At 38.6% G+C, this 19,391-nt stretch overlaps 1 pseudogene; it reads right to left on the bottom strand.

Annotated features, from left to right (window-relative positions):
- Positions 1–348: 348 nt before the first annotated feature.
- The window catches only part of LOC149265609 (monocopper oxidase-like protein SKU5 pseudogene), a 32,859-nt pseudogene continuing 13,816 nt past the window's right edge, over positions 349–19,391 (bottom strand).

The raw sequence follows: 19,391 nt of genomic DNA, 5'->3' as shown, positions 1-19,391 counted from the left end.
TTTTAGTCGCAACCAACCATTGCCTATCCGCGATGCCAAAAAAGTGTACGTCAATAGGTCCTCACAAGTCCCAAGATGGATTCAACAATAATTTCTTCACCTTTTCTTTTTGCTTTAAATGAATCATAGTAGTATTTGCTACATATCTGGAATTTTAATATCAGTGACCTATCTTCACACACGAGAAATCCTCGAATGTATTTGCAAGTGGTTATGGATTTCTTTGGGGAAGATAATTTAGCTTAAAAGTATTCTCCAGGAAATTAGAAAGCCACACAGAAATGTAATTATGCAAACATTGATAGATGAAGCCGACACTTTTTCATCATTTGTATTGAACTGTGGCTTCTACATGCGCAAGAGGGCACCACAGTAAAGAGCATTTCTAGGAAGAGGAAACTTAGTTTTGTTGTTTAACTCTGGATTCATGACCATTACATATGTTTCCTAACCCAGCTATAGGTATCTAGAGTTTCGGCTTGGATATTCCACATGCCAACATTATCTAGAGATACTAGAAATGTTGTCCAGACATTGGGGAAAACTTGTGTTTTGGAATTCGAAACTCCATCCCCTTTGTTGTAAGTTCCTCTGCTATCTTTGATCTAATCTCCATATTCCACCACGAAAACAGAAAAGGCATATCCAGCCATGTGATAACTTCTCACAAACGTATCATTATTTTATAGAATGATTTCCATGAATCCTCTATAGTTCCCATTAATTATTGACGTATCAAGATTTGGAGTGATTTGTTTCCGAAAGTTGTTCTATGATCATGGTATCAATATTAACAAGAATACAAAGAAAAGATGGCTCATAGAAAGAAGAATGTCGTGCAACCAAATATAACTTAAGCAGATACTATTCACTTAGAAAATACAGCAACAGTGAGGCACAATCTCTCACCATTTCATCGAAATACAATGATGTTGAATACTGGATGGCAGTGACTTAAGGAGAAGCAGAGAAACACAAAGGAACTCAGATCTGAAGAAAGATAGCAAGAAAGAAAATTTCAGTGACATTTTCTCTTGATTCGGACTATGAAGGCCTCCAATTCTGACTATGGAGACAACAATATGGATTGAAGCATAAAAACCTGGACTTGGACACTTGGTGTATGGCTATTTGCAATCTGGTTGCAAGCATTAAAGTAAAGCATCTTAAGAATTATTGAAGCCATGATAAAGTAGTTCTGAGAAATGAAGAGGGAATAATGTGCTAATTGATGATAAAGCATCAATTGTTCTATCTTGATTAAAAAGAAGAGCACTATGACAGGGAGAGTCACGAACCCATGAAGACCTACCATTCATGAAGAACAGAAGCAGTTTGATAGGGGAGTCCCAGAGCACTCCTCTACCATTGACGTCAAAGGGGGAGAGAAGAAGAATATTGCCATCAATAACAAAGGGGGAGATTGTTGACATAGGTTGTCATTGATGTCAATATGGCAATATTCTAGATACTAGATGATGATATGAAGCCAAGGGGAAGTAGAGTAGATCCATGAAGAAGCAGGAGCAAGGCCATCAGAAAAGCCAAGCCATGAGTAAGAGTCTGTTATGAGAGAAGGTCATTGAAAGACATTGCAAAGCCAAAGGAAGACATTGGAGAAAAGCAGAGCTACCAGAGGAGAAAACAGAGGTATTGGAGGAGAAAACAGAGCCATATGAGGAGAAAAATAGATCTATCAGAGGCATATCATCCATATCGGGAGTATATATGCCAAGGAGTCTAATCGGGAGTAATACATACCAAAGAGCCAAAGACGAGCGAAATACATATATATGTGGAAGAGTTAAAGGAGCAGAGCTAAAGAAGAGCAGAAGCGTTAAAAGAGGCGGAGCAGTATATAACATAGGTATATGTGATATAAACTATTGGAGGCGAAAAGATATATATATTAGAGTGTTGGGTCCCTATAATACTAGTGATTACCCCATTACTATTGTAGTTATACCCCTTATTTATATTGTTGTGCCCCCATTCCCCCCATATTGTTATTAATGTGCCCATAGAATCCCTCTATTGTTATTTTTGTGGCTTTATATTATTATTGTTAGGTCGGCTGGATTATATTGTGACTCCTTAGACTCCTATATATAGAAAGGAGGTTTTGTCATTTGTATCATCCAAGAATTGTTCATTTATGTAATTCAAAGGAGGTTGACCCCTCGAAGAGGCTGAATTCTAAGGCATTGATCTATCTTTTCTATCTTTTCTTGAGCTGGTTTCATAACATTTGGTATCAAAGCTTTGGATTCTAGGGTTTCGCTGCTCCAAACAGGTCATCGTGGCATTTTCGCTATAACGTTTTTTCTGTGATGTTTCAGAAGTCACAAAAAAGCCCATTTGAGACGAAATTGCGCTGAACCTTGGGTCCAAATTTCAGAGCTTTTCGCACGATATTTTCGGAGATATGATCTGAGGAAGTTTGTGTTTTTGCAGAGTCCTGAATTACACTCAAAACAGGTGACCTGGGGAAAATCGTCATAACTTTCTTTCTGAGCATCGGATTGAAATTTCGTAAGAAGGTACAAAAAGAGGACGGACTTTAGTTTTCTTTTATATATTTTTTAGAGTCAAAAGTTGAAACAGTGACACGTGGCACTTCATACAAGTTCGCTCTACTGAACTAGTCTATAATCAGGTCACTGCGGGAGATTGTGCATAACTATTTCTTGGAGAATCCAATTTGGATTAGACTAGTGGCATTGGAAAGAGTACATAGAAGGCTACTACAGGTCACAATTTCAGAACTGGATGATTCGAAATTACAGAGATACATCAGATTCAATATCAGGCTTCTACAAAGTAAAAAAAGGTGTGTAGGTTTTTTTTTTTTATAAGATTGGTTTGAAGGAATTCAAAGGGCATAGTAAAGCATTATTATCGGTAACTGATGCCCCGAGGAAAGAAAATGCAAACACCTAGTAAGGAACCTGAAAGCTCTAGCATGACTCATGAAGAAGAGGAAGAAATGCTACATGATATATCAAAATTACAAGAACAAGTGCAACAAATGTCACGCTCACAAAAGATAACAGATGCTAAGATAAATGGCGTGGAATCTAAGATAAAGGGCATGGAAGCTAAGATGGATGATCTGAAGATAGATTTGAGGACAGATTTGAAGACAGACATGGCAGATTTGAAGGCAGATTTGACAAATTTTCTACAAGAAATACTTACTAATGGTGAAAAGGTTGTAAAGGAAACTCATGATGTGAACAAAAGAAATGTTAATCATGATTCCATAGACTCTAATGTTGGATTGAAGACCCACCATATTCCAAAAATCGATATGAGGAAGTTTGATGGCAAGGATCCCGCCACATGGATATTACAGATGGAGCAGTTCTTCGATCTCAATAATGTGCAAAACACACAAAAGGTACGTATGGAAACTTTATATTTGGAACCAAATCAGTTTGTATGGTATCAATGGCTTTGCTCTCGTAAACAATTTATCACTTGGGCAATTTTTACGGAAGAATTGATAGCACATTATGAGGATACAAAAAGCAACACTTTTTTTAGCCAATTGATAAGTCTCAAACAAAAGGGTTCAATAATGGAGCACATTGAGGAGTTCCAAAAATTGAACATAAGGGTAAAAGATATTCCAGAGGAGCATAGGATTGATGTGTTCATAGGGTCTTTAAAGGATAATATCCAACATGATGTTCGCCTTTGGGAACCTGATTCATTAGAGAAGGCATTCAGGTTAGCAAGAAAAATGGAAAGCAAAATTATGGCAACTAGGAAGCATACCACTCACAACTATAAAGACGGAAGTGTTGTTGCCCCTAGTCTTCCACAACCTATAAGGTTGACACCACAACAATTGGAAGAAAAAAGAGCAAAAGGGCTTTGTTACAGTTGTGATAGCAAATACACTAAAGGTCATAAGTGTGCTGAGAAGAAATTATTCTACATAGATTGTGAAGAGGAAGAAGAAAAGGAGCAAGAAAGGTCAAAAGAAGAGGATATACTCCAGGAACAAAGCCTAGATGAAGAACAAATAAATCCGACCATATCTTGTAATGCATTGGCGGGAATTACCACTCCTCAAACCATCAAGATAGAAGGACAAATCAAGAAGAAAAAGGTAATAGTGTTGATTGATTCAGGAAGCACCCACAATTTTATTCATTGTAGGGTAGCAAAAGAATTGAATTGCTTCCTATATCCAGCACCAGAGTGTCAAGTGATGATTGCAAATGGAGGAACAATAAATTGCTCTGGAAAGTGCCATAATATCAAGCTATCCATGGGAGAATATGTATTGACTAGCCCAATGCTTTCCATTCCAATGGGAGGTGCTGATGTTGTACTAGGAGTCCAATGGCTACAATCCTTGGGTACAATAGCTTTTAATTTTCAAGAACTTTTCATCAAATTTTCTACGGAAGGAAAGGAAGTTGAATTAAGGGGTATTGCAGGGAAACCAGGAAAGATAATCAGCTCTAATGGTATGACAAAGCTTCTAAAAAAGGAGCAAAGAGGTGTAATTGCACAATTATGTTCGCTAGATGTTTCCACATTGGAATCATCTATTTCTCCAGATCTCCAAAAAGTCCTGGACAATCATTCCAAGGTATTTGAGACTCCCAAAGGTCTCCCACCTATGCGTGATCATGATCATGCTATTCATCTGATTCCAGGAAGTGTTCCTCCAAACATCAGGCCGTACAGATATCCCTATGTCCAAAAAAGTGAAATTGAACGTATGGTTGCAGAAATGCTAGAGGCTGGTATAATTCAACCGAGTCAAAGTTCTTTCTCTGCTCCAGTAGTATTGGTGCACAAGAAGGATGGATCATGGCGCATGTGTCCGGATTATAGGGAGCTCAACAAGCTCACTATTAAAGATAAGTTCCCCATTCCTGTCATTGATGAATTACTGGATGAATTGCATGGATCAATTTACTTCACCAAGTTGGATCTTCGTTCAGGATATCATCAAATCAGAATGAAGATTGAAGACATTCCGAAAACGGCATTTAGAACTCATGAGGGTCATTATGAATTTTTGGTCATGCCTTTTGGCCTTACCAATGCACCTTCAACATTTCAAGGTTTGATGAATTCAATTTTCAAACCATTCCTTAGAAAATTTGTGTTAGTATTTTTTGATGATATACTAATCTACAGCAAGTCTTGGAAGGATCATGTTGAACATGTTGACAGGGTGCTACAACTATTGGAGGAGAAACAATTATATGCAAAAAGATCCAAATGTTTCTTTGGAGTCCAGGAGGTGGAATATTTGGGTCATATTGTATCTCATGAAGGAGTTAAGGTAGACCCTAGCAAAATTAAAGCCATTAAGGAATGGAAAATCCCCACATCCATAAAGCATCTGCGAGGATTTCTTGGGTTGACAGGGTATTATCGCAAGTTTGTTAAGAATTATGGGAGAATAGCAGCACCTCTAACAACATTATTGAAGAAAGATGCATTTTCATGGACTCCGGAAGCAACAAAGGCCTTTGAACATCTTAAAGAGGCAATGTGCCAAGCACCGGTCTTAGCTACACCGGACTTCACAAAAACCTTTATTGTGGAATGTGATGCTTCAGGAAATGGAATTGGTGCTGTTCTAATGCAAGATGAAAGACCCATTGCTTTTGAAAGTCGTCCAATCAAGGGAAAGTTTTTAAGCAAAGCTATTTATGAGAAGGAAATGTTGGCAATACTCCATGCACTTAAGAAATGGCGACCCTACCTAATGGGAAGACACTTCAAGGTAAAAACGGATCATGATAGCCTTAAATACTTTTTAGAACAAAGATTATCCTCTGAAGAGCAACAAAAGTGGGTCACAAAGATGTTGGGTTATGACTTTGAAATCATCTACAAAAAAGGGAAGCAAAATGTGGTGGCAGATGCACTCTCAAGAAAGGATGAGGATGTGGAAGCATTGTTGTGCGCCATTTCTATTATCCAACCAGATTGGATAAATGAAGCAAGGGAGGAATGGAAGAATGATGAAGAAGTGTGGGCACTTATTCGAAAGCTACAACAAGATTCCAGTACGTCTGATACATTTAGCTGGAAAAATGATTCGTTATGGTACAAAGATCGCTTATACCTCTGTAAGAATTCCCAGCTAAAACAAAAGATTCTTATGGAATTGCACACTTCTCCCTTAGGAGGGCACTCAGGATTTTTAAAAATTACCACAGGGTTAAGAAGGAATTTTTTTGGGATGGCCTTAAATCAGATATTCAAAAGTTTGTGGCAGAATGTTTGGTTTGCCAACAAAATAAAGTTGAAACAATTAAGACACCAGGTCTATTACAACCTTTATCCATTCCAAGCCAACGTTGGGAGGAGGTTTCAATGGATTTTATCACAGGTTTACCCAAGTCTGAGGGAAAGAGTGTCATCATGGTGGTAGTTGACAGACTTACCAAGTATGCACACTTTTGTGCATTATCACATCCATTTAAAGCCAGTACAGTTTCTACTGCATTTATGGAAACAATTCAAAAGCTACATGGAAACCCAAAGATTATTGTAAGTGACAGAGATCCCATTTTCACTGGAAATTTTTGGACAGAATTATTTTCTTGTCTTGGTACTCAGTTAGCTCATAGCTCATCTTATCATCCTCAATCTGATGGGAAAACTGAGATAGTAAACAAATGTTTGGAAGGATATCTTCGTTGCTTTGTATCTGATAAACAGACACAATGGGTCAAATGGTTGCCTCTGGCTGAATGGTGGTATAACACTTCCTTCCATACAGCAACAAAAATGACCCCATTTATGGCACTTTATGGGTATCAACCACCATCCATCACATCATATTTAAGAGAAAATTCTAAGGTTCAGGCAGTGGAACATCACATCGAACATCAACAACAAGTCCTCCAACTCTTAAAGGATAACCTCGTGTTGGCACAGAATAGAATGAAACAACAGGCAGATCAACATCGCAGTGAAAGAAGTTTTGATGTAGGTGATTGGGTATTCCTACGGCTACAACCATATAAGCAAATGTCCCTCAAGCAAGCTAAGAAGGATAATAAATTATCACCAAAGTATTATGGTCCGTACAAGGTGTTGCAAAAGATTGGTACTATGGCATACAAATTGGAGCTTCCTGCAGCTTCTCGATTGCACCCAGTTTTCCATGTTTCATGTTTAAAGAAGGTTATAGGCGACAAGCTCCCAGTTCAAACAATATTGCCAGAACTTGACGAGGAAGGAAAAATTATATTGGAACCGGAAGCAGTCATAGAAACAAGAACTCGACAGCTACGAAATCGATCAATTTCAGAGTATCTTATCAAGTGGAAGAACTTATCCGCTGAAGATTCCACATGGGAGGATGAGAATTTTATGCAGAAGTATCCAAAACTACTCAAGCGTTGAGGACAACACTTTTTTGAAGGAGAGGGGCATGTTGGGTCCCTATAATACTAGTGATTACCCCATTACTATTGTAGTTATACCCCTTATTTATATTGTTGTGCCCCCATTCCCCCCATATTGTTATTAATGTGCCCATAGAATCCCTCTATTGTTATTTTTGTGGCTTTATATTATTATTGTTAGGTCGGCTGGATTATATTGTGACTCCTTAGACTCCTATATATAGAAAGGAGGTTTTGTCATTTGTATCATCCAAGAATTGTTCATTTATGTAATGTAAAGGAGGTTGCCCCCTCGAAGAGGCTGAATTCTAAGGCGTTGATCTATCTTTTCTATCTTTTCTTGAGCTGGTTTCATAACACAGAGTATAGAGGCGGGGCATATATATATCGACCATATGATAATCGGTGGGTTCAGTTATGTGCCACTACCCAAAACCCTGAATTGCGATGTGTATATATATACGTGGACCCACAGACCATTACAATGTGATGTAACATAATATTGGCAGAAATCAAGTTATGGGTTAAGTTAAGAGTGGAGGAGTATATACACGGACCCGAACGGGTTATAGCAACAACCCTTAATAGCATTGCATCTGCCAATTGGGACTCTCACATCACAATATATAAAGGGTTGTCACCCTCGAACCACCGATTGCGATATATATGTATGGACCCGACGAAGGCATTAAAAATAGTGTATAATAATATCGCATCCGTCTTATCGGTACTTGCATATTGCAATACACAAAGGGCTCTCACTCCTACCAGTGCCGATTGTGATGTATGTTGCGGACCCGATGCAACATTACAGTTTGATTAATATCATATCGCATCCACAGGTGAATCAACCATCGGCCATCAGGAAGCTGCGACTGCCAATTGCAATATATGTAGGGGACCTGATATAGGAATAGATGCGGGTGTAAAGTTTTTTGAAGTCTGCCCTTTAGCGTTTCAGTCGGTTGTTTTTCATATATTCCTGTGAATTTGAATATTTGTATTGCGTGGGGTTTGATGGGAAAAATGCATTAAAAAATGCTCTCGATAGTTGAGGAGGCCTGAACGAAGCCAATTGTGATTGCGAAGGTGATGTGGTAGGTGGGGCCTCCTTGTTGGTACTATTTCTCCAATGAATTCTCCCCGGAAACAATAATGACTTGTGTTTGCATATTCTTACAAAAAAGGGGGCCTTTGTTACAGTTTTTTATGCAAAAGTTTGTTCTCTATGTATTCGGTCCTCGCCGTTGAATCAATGTGTCCCAGGAGTGTTGGTGAGCATGAAGAGACAGAGGAAGCCAAATCGTCAAAGAGGACAAGCCAGTGCAGAGGAAGCCAAAGTGCTTAAGAGGACAAGCTAGCGCAGAGGAAGCCAAAGTGTCGAAGAGGCTAAGCCAGCGCAGAGGAAGCTATAGCGAGCATTGAGGAAGCTGAAGGGGCAGTAGAAAGAGGAAACCAATGGTCAAAGGCATCAGGAAGATACAAAAACAAAGAATAATGAAAGTTTGTGTTTTTTGTTGAAAACGTTGGAGGAAACAGAGGCAGTGGTAAGGTCCAGCAGAACAGAAAATGGTCGAAGGACCAACAAGATAGGAGGCATTCGAAGGGTGTGCTTCTCAGCTAATCAGGTTACCCTGTGAAAGAATCAATTAGGTAAAAAATGAAATTTGAAGAATAATTATGTGATGTAATGAATAGAGTTTTATCTAACATGGTTTGAAGGGAAAAGTAGTTAGCAGAGAAATAGTTATGATGAAGCATTTACTGTGAGAGTAAGAAGAGATGCTTGAACAGAAAGTTGGTTCTTATGAAGAGCTTAGTGCAACTAATAGTAGACTCACTAAAGTTGTGTGGAGACATTATCAGAGTTCATCTATTGGAGACTCTATGTGGACAGTATGAAGAGTTGCAAAGACTCTTTCCTAAGAAGTCTAGTTGTCATTGATGTTGTAGCATGGAGGCTATAGTGAAGCTATAAATACACAGAACTCAGTAAAGAAGAGTTCTAAGAGCAGAACATTATTATCAAACATGCCTTGACAAGATTGGGTCGAAACCCTTGGGGTTGGTGCCTCAGAAGTAAGAAGGATTGGAGTCCTTGGTGTTGATGCCTCAGAAGTAAGAAGGATTGGAGTCCTTGGGATTCGTTCCTCAGAAGTAGAAAGGATTGGTGTCCTTGGGACTGGTGTCTCAGGAACTGGAAGGATTGAAGTCCTTGGGAGTTGGTGCACCTAAGTCCAAGATTGTTACCTTGGTGAAACAAGTTGGAGCTTTGGAGGTTGGAGCCTCACAAAAGTCCAAGTTGGTGCTTGGAAACTGATTCCAACCACTTATATATTGTATCTATTTTATAGCAAAGATTATATTAATAAAATCATTGATACTTTTTGTTCATCTTGTGTTCTGAATATCAATGTTTCAAATGGTAAAATAATAGTTTAAAAAGAAATACTTATTCACCCCCCCCCCAGCATTTCCAACAAAACCATTGTCAAATTGGTATCTAACCAAGCCTTCTAGGGCTCCAGAGTGTTTGTTCCAACCTAGCTTATAGGACTAGTATCTCAACCTACTGTTGCTACTGGGCTCCACAACATTTGTCCAACCAAGTCTCTATGACTAGTAATTGAACCCACCACTTTTCTAGGCTTCCAGAGTGTTTGTCCAATTAGGGCTTCTAGGACTAGTAAGTCAACCCAACAATGGCTTCCAGAGCGTTTGTCCAACAAGACTTCTAAGACAAGTAACTCAACCCAAGTTGTTATAGGGATACGAGAGCGTTTTTCCAACCAAGGCTCTAGGACTAATAACTCCTAGAGCCTTATTGCTCAATTTTATTTCTCGTTTGATGATAACTTTTTCTCTAGAAAGTGCATTGGACTACTTTGGTCTATCCTAACTTTAAAGTACCTCCTTATGAGATATTATCTACATTTTTTATTACAGGTAAAATTTCTTCCATTTTTTTCATATGTAGATTTCATCAAGTATTTTCCTTGAATTTTTTGCTTTCAAAAGAAAAACATACCTCTTCTTGTGTTAATACTACTACAATTTCTTCTCCTGATGCATCACATTCTATTATGAATGTTTTACCAAAATCATGTGTTTCCCAAATTAGTGTAGAAGGCAGAATCCTTTAATAGAGAGAATACCAAAGTAGCCTCACAATCATACAAATGATTTTTCATCAAGACAGGTATGAGTGGGTCCACAATGCAAGCATAATATTTTTTTAAAATTCAATAATGTCTTGTGAGTCAAAAAAATCCTCTAAATCTCTTTATGTTAGAAATAAATACCATTTTGCAATAACTTGGATCTCTTAAGGGTCCACCTTAACTCCTTCCTTTGAAACAATATGACCCAAATACTCTACTACTTATTTCCCAAACCCTATTTATGATATTTTTACATAAAATTGATTGTTCTAAAGAATTTGTAGAACTTTGTCCACATGCTTAATATTTCTTCCCTTTAAGAAAACCAGCATAAAATTTCTAAGAAAGGGTTGCAAAAAATTGTTCACAAGGCTTTGAAAAGTAGAAGGATCATATAGTCAAGCCAAATGGCATGACCAAGAACTCATTGCACATCATGTGTTCTAAAAACAATTTTTAGAATGTCTTCATTTCTTAATTTGATTTTGTGGTATCCGAATTCAAGATCAAGATTTTTATAATAAGACACTCTGTAAAGCTCATTTAATAGCTCGGCAATGATGAAAGATATTAAAACCAATGCCTCTTGAGTCATTCAAGCTTACTAAGGAAACTACGACCATTGAGGTAGTTATGAGATTTTTCGCAGACCTCCAAAGGTGCAAGACTCATTTGAGGAACTAGATACTAGAATCCCAATTTTTGTACATTGTTTCATCACAAATGTTCCATTAACTACATCATTCATACCAAATTGCAATATTTGGCTTGAGGATAAGCCAAATATTAATGTTGCAGGGATATTGGCACAAGGGGAATATTGAAGTTTTGAAAGTATTAAAAAGTCATAATAGATGTGTAAAGGAAAGGGATGTTGCATTCAGTGAAGGAAATACACTCCACAAAGACATATTGCATAGGACTCTACACAATTGAGTAGGATATACTCTGCAGGCATATGATGAAGCATGAATACCTGTAATGAATTGTAAATCAATTGTATTGATCTTGTAACCAACTTATAGGTAGGTTAGTGTGATCTCCACAAAAACCACACTTATAAAATGATGTAATAAGATAGAGATAGAAGAGGCATATCATTTTGCAAGAGATTATTTTTTCATTGTAGAGTTCTTTCAACATTGCAGAGCTCTCTAAGTATTCTAATAGAGGTTAGACTTGTTAGCTATTTTTAATATATATATCTCAATTTTTACAGGAATTAATGAGAGATATATTTATTTTCAAATTTTATAAGTCCCTTTTGTCCTATTGAATGTATTTTTAACCTTATTACTATAATCTTTTAGGGATTTTTAAAGAATGTTGATATGAATGTTTAAATGTAGTTGTAATTGTGAATGTTTACTTTTGATTGAAAGGTTCTTGTTGTTAGCCTAGTTTCTCTATCCAATATGTGGGTGGGTTGGCCCACCAAATCTAATGTTATATAAATAAATAAAGAAGGGATATTTATTGACTAGTCCTCCATCTAATAAAGAGGAGATATTTATTGATGATTCCTCCATAATTGAGTAGGAAAAAAGAGTTGGGTACTGTAAAGTACCTCCTTGAAGTCAAGTATCTTCACGAGGATTTAAAATTGATGCCCATTAACCATTTTATCATTTTTTAGTCGTAAAATATAGTTTTTTTCTAAAATAAACACATCATTGTTGACTAGCTAATTATTTCAAAAAATGTCAAAATGACGGGTATATATATAAAAAAAAAGTTTCAATATATATATATATAAATGTCAAAATGACGGGTATATATATAAAAAAAAAGTTTCAATATATATATATATATATATATATATATATATATATATATATATATATATATATATATATATATATATATCATGATAGTATAATTAGGACAACGAGCTAGACGAGCTATCCAAATGAATCCTTACAAAGTCATGAATAAATACAGCAAATGCCTAAGACTTTGGTTGGCCATATAGCTACAATTATGCCTAAAACTCAAATCTAAATCCCAATACCCAAAGCAAGATGGCATAACACATAAATGCATGAATAAATTTTAGTAACAACCAACCATTACCTATTTGCGATGCCAAAAAAATGTACGTCAATAGGTCCTCACAAGTCCCAAGATGGATTCAACAACAATTTCTTCACCTTTCCTTTTTGCTTTAAATTAATCATAGTAGTATTTTCTACATATCTGGAATTTTAATATCACTAACCTATCTTCACACACAAGAAATGCTCGAATGTATTTGCAAGTGGTCAGGGATTTCTTTGGGGAAAGCTAATTTAGCGTAAAAGTATTCTCCAGGAAATTAGAAAGCCACCTAGAAATGTAATTATGCAAACATTGATAGATGAAGCTGACACTTTTTCATCATTTGTATCGGACTGTGGCTTCTACATGCGCGAGAGGGCACCACAGTAAAGAGCATTTCTAGGAAGAGGAAACTTAGTTATGTTGTTTATCTCTAGATTCATGACCATTACATATGTTTCCTAACCGAGCTATAGGTATCTATATTTTTGTCTTGGATATTCCACATGCCAACATTATATAGAGATTGTTATGAAACCAACTCACAAAATGATAGAAAAGATAGATCAACGCCTTAAAATTCAGCCTTTACATTACACAAATGAAAAATTCTTGGATGATACAAATCACAAGACCTCCTTTCTATATATAGGAGTCTAAGGGGTCATAATATAATCAGAGCTGACATAACAATAATAATGTAAGGGCACAATCATAACACTAGTGGGCTTCTATGTGGCACGATAATAACAATATTGGGACTACATGGGTACAACAATATAATAAGGGGGTTTCACTAATAACAATAAGGGGTTACACTAGTATTATAGGGGCCTAACATGTCCCTCTCCTTCAAAAGGTGTTGTCCTCAATGCTTGAGTAGTTATTGCTGCTTCTGTATAAAATTCTTGTCCTTCCATGTGGAATCTTTAATGGGTAAGTTCTTCCACTTAATGAGATACTCTGAAATTGATCGATTTCATAGCTATCGGGTTCTTGTTTCTGTGACTGCTCCAGGTTCCAATATGATTTTTCCTTCCTCTTCAAGTTCTGGCAATATTGTTTGAATTGGGATATTCTGCAACTTTTGAACAAGTGGCCACACTTCTTTGTCCTTATTCCATTCATCCCTCCCTTCATTTATCCAATCTAGTTAGGTAATAGAAATAACACAAAACAATTCTTCCACATCCTCATCCTTTCTTGAGAGTGCATCTGCAACAAAAATTTTCTTCCCTTTTCTATAGATGATGTCAAAGTCGTAACCCAACATATTTGATACTCATTTTTTTTGTTCTTCTAAAGATAATATTTGCTCTAAAAAGTATTTAAGACTATCATGATCCATTTTTACCTTGAAGTGTCTTCCCATTGGATAAGGTCACCATTTCTTAAGTGCATGTAGCATTTCCAACATTTCCTTCTCATAAATAGCTTTCTTGAGATGTAGTCGTAAAAATACCCAATCACCTACGTCAAATGTTTTTTCACTACAATGTTGATCTACTTGTTTTTTCATTTGATTCTGCACCAAAGTTGTGTTATCCTTTAAAAGTTGGATAACTTGTTGTTGATGCTCAATGTGACCTTTCACTGCTTGAACCTTTTTCTTTTTGATATGTCCTTCTATCTTGAGAGTTTGTGGAGTGGTAATTTCTTCCAATGCTTTAAAAGATATGGTCAGATTCATTTCTTGATGCTCGATGTGATCTTTCACTTCTTGAACATTTTTCTTATTGATATGTCTTTCTATCTTGATAGTTTGAGGAGTGGTAATTCTGGCCAATGCATTACAAGATATGGTTGGATTCATTTCTTCTTTCTTGATGTGATCTTTCACTTCTTCAACCTTTTCCTTCTTGACATGTCCTTCTATCTTGAGAGTTTGAGAAGTGGTAATTCTTGCCAATGCTATACAAGATATGGTCAGATTCATTTCTTATTTCTCTGGGGTTGGGTCCTGGCATATATCCTTTTATTTTGATTTTTCTTGATCCTTTTCTTCCTCCTCGTCATACTCTATCTAAAATATTTTCTTCTCAGCACACTTATGACCTTTAGTGCATTTGCTATCACAATTGTAACAAAGCCCTTTTTCTCTTTTTTCTTCCAATTGTTGTGGTGTAACCCTTGTAGGTTATGGAAGGCTAAGAGAAACAACAGCTCCGTCTTTATAGTTGTGAGGGTTAAACTTCATTGTTGCCATAATTTTTCTTTCCACTTTGTAACAAAGCCTTTTTTCTCTTTTTTCTTCCAATTGTTGTGGTGTTTCTCTAAAGAAGGTGTTGCTCTTTGTATCCTCGTAATGTGCTATCATTTCCTCCGTGAAAATTGACCATGTAACAAGTTGTTAATGAGAACAAAGCCCTTTATACCATAAAAATGATCTTGTTCTAAATATGAAGATGCAATACATACCTTTTGTAACAGTTGTATGCCTATAGAAATTTCTCATTTCCCACCCCGGTTTTCAGTTTCTCCTTATTTCTCCCATATAGTTAAATGCCCTTTCCCATAACCATACATTTAACAAGCTGAAAAAAAATAAATTTACTGAAAACACAAATTCTGGAAATTTTACAGAATGTTGGAAATTGCAGAAATAAAAATCAGCAGTAATAAACAGCCATTAAAACACATTTAAACACTGAGATTTTTGGTCAATGTGACCCTGGAAAAACCCCCTACAACTCTTGGGGAAAACCAGTTTGAGAGCTCTTCTTTATTTCTGGAAAATGCCTTTTTACAGTAAGAGAAATATTCAGTGAAAATTAGCAAACAGACTTTTACAACTTATCTCAGCCTTGCTGATACTCCGCTGCTGATACACCGCTGTTGTTGCTGATACACAGCTGCTGATACACTGCTGCTGTTGCTGATACACCACTCTGTTGCTGATACACAGCTGCTGATACACCGCTGCTATTGCTGATACACCGTTGTTGTTGCTGATACACCACTGTTGTTGCTGATACACAACTGCTGATACACTGTTGCTGTTGCTGATACACCACTATTGTTGCTGATACACAGCTGCTGATACACTGCTGCTGTTGCTGATACACTACCCAGAAATCTCCCTTGCTCTCTCGCTCTCCTTCTCTCAATCTGCTCATGAAAGAATTGAATCGAATGTGATATTTTCCTCCTTTTCCTCCCTTAATATAACTCTAACTGACTCTTGGGTGATCTAAGTGACTTTTGGGTGATCTCTAAATCCAATGGCTGAAATAGATTTAGATCAATGGTTGAGATTAAATGCTCATTTAAATCTCACTTTTATTTTTTAATTCACCCCACTTTAATAAAGACCCACTTAGTCATTTATTTCCAAAGTCACTTTTCCTTTCTAATTTTTCATTGACTTTATAAAAGTCACTTTAAAATTAGACTTAGTAACTTTATCACTTAAAGTCACTTTTAAATTAGATTTAACTTTATAAAATTATAAAGTCACTTTAGGAGAAAAATTAAATTCTTTTGGACACTTTTCCCTAGGCCAAAGATCAAAGCCTAAGGGAACCACCTGTCCTCCGGTACCAAATTTCAACACTCCCTCTTACCGAGGAAGGTGTTCCTCACCACACCCATCTTGTCTCTGAAGTAGACATGCTTGCCCTGTGGTAAGGCTTTGGTAAGGATATCTGCAACCTGCTCATCAGTGGAAATATACTCAAGCTTCACAACTCCCTTCTGAACATAGTCTCTGATGAAATGATATATGATCCCGATATGCTTTGACCTGTCATGAAATACTGGATTCTCCGTGAGTTTAATGCAACTCTGATTATCACAGTAAATCACTGAAGGTCTCAACGGCTGACCAAATAAGCCAAACAACATCTTGCGAAGCCAGATAGCCTCACAACTAGCTAGACTAGCTGCCATATACTCTGCTTCCACTAAACTCAGTGCTACTGACTGCTGCTTCTGGCTGAACCATGAAACTACTGCTGAACCCAACACAAAACAACACCCTGAAGTGCTCTTCCTATCAGAAGCATAACCTGCCCAATCAGAATCAGTTTATCCTACCAATCTCACTCCATCTCCCTGCCTGTAGTCCAGACCATAATCCATTGTCCCCTGCAAGTACCGCAAAATGTGTTTTGCAGCCACCCAGTGAACCTTCCTAGGCTCACACATAAACTGACTCATCGTGTTGACTGCAAAACAGATATCTAGTCTAGTGCTGACCAAATACATCAAGGAACTAATCAGCTGCCTGTACAATGTGGGATCCACCAACTCGGAATCTGAAGCATGAAGCTTCTTCCAGTTGGTGATCATCGATGTTGACATGGGTCTACAATCCTCCATGTGGAATCTGCTAAGGATGTCCACAATATACTTCCCCTGCCCCAGGAAGAAATGCCCCTCCTCCTGCCACACCTCCAAACCCAAAAAGTAATGCATCAAGCCGATGTCCTTCATCTCAAACTCCGTCACAAGATCTCTCTTGCAGTACTCTATGAGTCTCTCTACACCTGTAATGATCAAGTCATCCACATACAACACCAGAATGAGAGGCTCCTCACCAATCACAATAAAGTAAAGGTTCGGATCTGCCTCACTCTTTGTGAAACCCATCCCCTGCAAATATGTATCTATCTTGGAGTACCAAGCTCTGGGAGCTTGCTTCAGGCCATAAAGGCCCTTCTTCAGTCTGCACACATGGGACTCCTTCCCATGCACCTCAAAGCCCTGTGGCTGCTCAATGTACACCTCCTCCTGTATGAAGCCATTGAGAAATGCAGTCTTCACATCCATCTGGTGGATCTTCCAACCCATCTCTGCTGCTATCGATATAATGGAGCGGATCGAAGTATATCGAGCCATGGGAGCAAAGGTCTCCTCATAATCAACTCCCTCTACCTGGGCGAACCCTCTAGCCACAAACCTCGCTTTGAATTTCTCAATTCTCCCATCTGCAGCATGCTTTACCTTGTAAAGCCATCTGGAAGTAACCACAGATTTGCCCTCAGGCCTCGGCACCACCTCCCAAACATTATTCTTCATGATAGAAGAATACTCCTCCTGCATGGCCTCTCTCCAGACCTGCTGGTTAGCTGCCTCCTCATAGCTAGAAGGCTCAGAGTCAAGGATGCTGGTAACCATCGCCATATAGCTATAAAACCTCTCAGGTGGTCTACTCTCTCTGACTAGCCTCTTCGGCTCAACAACAGATGTGGCATCTCTCAAGGTGTCCTGAAGCCACTTGGGCTTTCTCTTCCCTGAGCATGCTTCTCCCATAGGAGAATGAAACTCCTCCTCATCACCATCAGTAGCCTGAACTCCTGACTGTTTGTCTACTGTCCTCCTGCCTGCACCTGAACCTATAGAAGCTGAGGCACCGTGTGAACTGTCCATCAATGGACTCCCTAGTGAACTGCTCTGCATGCTTCCCGGAGCACCACCCCTCTGGCTCGGCGAGAAACTGCTCACTGACGGACCTGACATCCTCATAGATGTACCTCCGGATCCTCCTGATCCCTGCCCACTGGATCCCTGCGACTGACTCAACTACTGCTGAGGGTTTGGCTAATCCAGATACTCTAACTCCCGTGACCTCCTAAATGCCTTATCCTCCTCGAACTTCACATCCCGTCTGACAACAACTCTCCTCTGTGCAGGAATGTAAATCCGAAAGGCCTTTGAGGTCTCACTGTAGCCCACAAAGATACCCTTCTCTGTGGTGGGCTCTAGTTTGGTCCTCTTCTCCTTGGGTATATAGGATTATGTAATGCATCCAAAGATATGAAGATGACCAATATCAGGCTTCTTCCCAGAGAAAGCCTCCTCCGGAGTCATGTGCCCCAAGGCACGATGCGGACTCCTGTTCTGCAAGTAAACAGCTGTGTTGCGGGCCTCTACTCACAAGAACAAGGGCAACCCCTGATCATGTAACATGGCTTTGGCAGCCCCTATGATGGATCTGTTCTTCCTCTCCGCAACCCCATTCTGCTGGGGTTTGTAAGGAACTGTGAACTCCCTCCTAATGCCTGCCTCCACACAATAGTCAACAAACTCTCCAAGGGTGTACTCTCCTCCATTTTCCGACCTCAGGGACTCGATCTTTCGACCTGTCTGAGTCTCCACAAGAGCTCTGAACTCCTGAAACTGCTTGAAGACCTCACTCTTGGTCTTCAAAAAATAAATCCAGGTCCTCCTGGAGTGATCATCGATGAATAAAACATAGTACTCATATCCACTCAAGGAAACATGAGACATCCGACCGCTCACATCGGAATGAATCAAATCAAGTATCCCCGTCGCTCTGCTGTCACTGCGGGGAAAAGGGGATTTGGAAAACTTGCCCATCGCACAACCTCTGCAAGTATCAAAGTGATCAGTACTGAAATTTGGCACACCTGTAGTGATCTCCCGCAATGTCCTCAAGGCTCCATGATAAATATGTCCCATCCTGCGGTGCCAAATCTCACACAGCTCAGAACTGCTAGCTCTGATGTCGGTACTACTACTCAATTCCAAAAGGGGCTGGAATGCAAACTTGTACACCTTTGCATGGCGTACACCTATCACTCTAGCTGAATCAGCTGGAGTGCCCCTGGGATACATCAACACCTGTCCTCCCCTGAACAGTACCTAATATCCTCTATCCTCCAAAGCTGAGATGGATATGAGGTTCTTCCTCATCCCTAGCACATAAAGAACCTCTGACACCTTCAAGGGAGGTTTGGACTCCCTCTGAAATGTCACTGTCCCCACCCCGACTGCTCTAACAACTCTGTCATCACCGAGTACTACCTCAATATCAGTGCCACTCTCTGAAAGCTCT

This window comes from Pinus tabuliformis, chromosome 6, assembly GCF_031772625.1.
Source record: "Pinus tabuliformis cultivar Carrire ecotype Pingquan chromosome 6, CPIR1, whole genome shotgun sequence".
Lineage (NCBI taxonomy): Eukaryota > Viridiplantae > Streptophyta > Pinopsida > Pinales > Pinaceae > Pinus > Pinus tabuliformis.
Note: the sequence above shows the minus strand (reverse complement) of the source record. Positions and strands in the feature narration are given on the sequence as shown.